We start from the raw sequence: 3,922 nt of genomic DNA on the forward strand, positions 1-3,922 counted from the left end.
ATTGTTCAATTAAAGAGTATAATAGCGAGAAATTGATAGAAAATTTATAGAAATATTCTGAAAATTATATTTAATAAATGGTATGTTAATAAAGAGGAAAAACGAAGATTTGTGTTTCGATAGAAATAGAATATTAAAGAATTATTAGAAATCGTACAAATGATATTAAATATTATATTTAAAAGAAATTATTATATTCTCGATATATTAACTGTATGTGGTATAACTCATTATAGGATACGGAGTTAAAGCGAAAAGACCGAACCACTACCTATTGATTAGATAAAGGCGTTGTAAGGTCGAGGTAAGTAAATAATTAGCAAATAATTAGAGGACGAGGTAGAGGTGGTCGTGGTAGAGGAGTTGAGAATGAAAATTAAGAAATAAGGAAATACCCATGGTGAAGGTCAAATGGAGTCATCACTCTCCAAGAGAAGCCACCTAGGAAGTTGAGGAGAACATGAGAGAAAAATACCCATATTTATTCCCTGAGCCGGTAAGTTAGTTAAATTTCGAGAATGAAATTTTTATTAGGAGGGAAGAATTGTGATGCCCCAAAGATAATAATATATAATTGGGGGATTAATTGGTAAATTTTTATGAAACTTAGTTAATTAGTACATAAGTTATGAGCCATAATTGGAATATAGTAACACTTGAACGAATTAAATTGGAATTCGTTATAATATTTTGGGACAATTTCTATTAATTAAGAAAATTAGAAAGGGCGTAAATGGTATTTTGAGAAAAAAAAATTAATTAATAAATAATAATAATAATATTTTATATATAATATATATTACTAATAATATATATATAAGTAACATATGTATATATATATATATATATATGAAAGCAAAAAAAAAAAAAGAAGAAAGGAAAGGGTTTGGGGGTGGGCCCTCACCCACCGCCCCACCCCCTGCATCTATATATATATATATATATGTGAGCCAAAACAATCACAATTGGATTTATCAAATTGCAATTCCTGTGCTTGTTCGAATATTCGCAGCGAGGTAAGTTTTTATTTTAATTTTTATTAATTTATATAATTATATTATTTAATTAATTCGTTTATTAAATGTTGTTTATACTAAGCGATGTACTATTTAATCAGAATATTTTATGAGTTTGGCTATTTAAAATAGTGTCGAATTAAATATCAAATTGGATATAAAAATGATATCTTTGGTTAGTTAGATTATTAAATTTATTTGATTTGAATATTACTATAGCTAATTTATATAATTCGATCGGAATTGTTAACCAAATACGTAATTATATGTATTATTGTTCAGTTAAAGAGTATAATAGCGAGAAATTGATAGAAAATTCATAGAAATATTCTGAAAATTATATTTAATAAATGGTATGTTAATAAAGAGGAAAAATGAAGATTTGTATTTTGATAGAAATAGAAATTATATTTAAAAGAAATTATGATATTCTCGATATATTAACTGTATGTGGTATAACTCATTATAGGATACGGGGGTAAAGTGAAAAGACCGAACTACTACCTATTGAATAGATAAAGGCGTTGTAAGGTTGAGGTAAGTAAATAATTAGTATTATCTATATATGTATCTTTATTTGTGATTTTACTGTTATCTGAGTTTGTGGTTCATGCTGACATAGATTTATCTAAAAGTATATGAGTGATGGATGATTTGATTTGACTAATGGTATTGTGTTCGTGGAATGAGAAAATACGTTGAAATATTATGTTTATTGTTCGATGTGTTGTGGATGTCTGAAAATGAGAATATATGGATATAATATTTTACGTTACTAGTTGCTTATGAAAATGGTGATATGTGAAAATGACGGAGTGGTAGAAATTGAATATATATTGTGGCGTGAATACCCCTTGATGTGTTGAAAAGCCTATAAGGCGAAATGAAATGAAAAGAGCTTTGATGTGATATGAGAAATAAATGAAATGAAAAAAGCTTTGATTCGATATGAAAAAGATGTGATACGAAAAGAGCGATGCTGCAATATAAAAGAGCTATGATACGAAATAAAAGTGCTATGATGCGAATTGAAAGAGCTATGATGCGAAATGAGATTGATGAGCCGGCTGTCAAGGGGATTCACTTGAATTTATATAACGGTGAGATTGAGTTGATGGGAAAAACACAATATCACTTTCTGGTAAGCAAACTAGGAAAAAGATGGAGTTTGGTCGATTGTCTTATTATGAGATAGTCATGTGGTGTAATAAAGCTGATTATGTTGGAATTAAATTGATTGTATCCCAAGCGTGGTGCCTGTTTATCTTGTTTGGGCTGTGTTTGATATGCATATATAGATAGGGTTGGTTATTTACTTACTGAGTGGCAGGCTCATCCCTCTGCTGACATTTTCTTTTAGGAGTAACTTTGAGGTGTTTGACTGTTGAAAAATAGGTCTACGCGCTATACTCAGGCAGGTCGGGCCAGTATGTTGTTTTCTCCTCTTTGTCAGTTAGAGTACAAATCACATTTTGTTGTATAGAGAGAACGTAAGTGTGGAGATTACTCATGATGGACTACTTGTGGTGTTTGATGTGCATATATGATATTGTAGGTTGATTACGCTTGTTATGACCTTGGGGTTACGTATACATATGGATTAAATTATTTTGTGCATTTATATTTGTAAACACAGGAATTACTATAAGTACGACGTTTAGGGTAGATATAGCTCTTGTAGCGAAGGGGATGCTACACATGTATTCTCCATGGACAATCTTTGTCAAAGCATTTTGCATGCACTCTCTTTTTGTCATTTTTTGCAAACTTTATGTTCCTTTTTGTTTCAATTGCATGTGACTGGATTGCAGTCCTGAATTATTTTTTTGTGCTAAAGATCATTCCAAACTCAAAATGAGGGTGAAACATGCAAGATGGGTTAAATACAGGGAATGTTTCTCCTTTTCTTCATCTTCATTAGACCCCTTATTGGAGTTTAATTCTCTTCACTCCATACTATGTTCTCATCCCCACATAACTGCTCTAATTCAGTATCCTCGACCCTTAGCCCTTCTGCATCAGGTTCTTCAACATTGACCCTTTCATTGTCTCCCTCATCACCCTCTTTCACCACATTATCTATTAACTCCTTGTCTCCCTCATCACCCTCGTCATCCTCATCTTCCTGCATTTTATATTCATACTCACTGTCTGAATCATCAAATGATTCACCCTCTGAAGAACACTTATAATCGTTCAAATTATTCACCCCCTAAACTCTTCACCCTCTTCAGCCACTAACTGCCCGTTTATATATATTTCAAGCTCCCTGAGATGTTCAAACTTTAGAAATATATCTTGCAAAGTCTGATTTGTTGTGATTTGTTTCATGGAGTTTTCTTCTTTTATGAAATAATTCTTTTCTCCTCTAATCCCCACATAGTTGCTCAAATTATTTAAAGTCCCAAGTCCTACAAATTTGTACTCAATATGGTCAAATTTATAGGTTTCGCCTCCCACATATTCAGTCTTTTTCATTGTCCCCCCATAGTGAACTTTCATTGTTAAGAGCCCACTATTTATGGCCTGGGATAAAAAATGAAAAAAAAAAAAAACAGACAAACAACAGAAAAGAAAACAAATTGTTAAAACACAATAAAGAACAGACTAAAACAGTCAAACAATAGACTTTATGCAACCACACATGGGACCACATGCTTCATTCTTGCCCAACAAAAACTAAATTCCAAACAAAACAAAATAAACATTTTTGTGTCAGAAATGCAGCAAAAAGGAGTATGTTTCTTAGGGACTTTACCAGCAACCACCGAAGTACTCTTCAGCTTAGGGACCAACTTAGGTGGTATTTTCTTGTTATTTTGTGCTATTTAAAATCATGATAATTAGTTAATGGTGTAGTTACAGCAATGTTTAAACAGTAGCATACAATCTTATTCTACTTGTTA

The 3,922-nt window shown here is 31.5% G+C and overlaps 1 long non-coding RNA gene across 1 annotated transcript; it reads left to right on the top strand.

Moving 5' to 3' along the window:
- Window positions 1-971: 971 nt before the first annotated feature.
- On the top strand, window positions 972-2,633 carry LOC148784652 (uncharacterized). Its single transcript, XR_016063267.1, has 2 exons — window positions 972-1,016; window positions 1,486-2,633. It is a non-coding gene; the product is annotated as an uncharacterized LOC148784652 (long non-coding RNA).
- Window positions 2,634-3,922: the final 1,289 nt, after the last annotated feature.

This window comes from Sesamum indicum, linkage group LG12 (assembly GCF_026168435.1).
Source record: "Sesamum indicum cultivar Baizhima isolate 11 linkage group LG12, ASM2616843v1, whole genome shotgun sequence".
NCBI lineage: Eukaryota > Viridiplantae > Streptophyta > Magnoliopsida > Lamiales > Pedaliaceae > Sesamum > Sesamum indicum.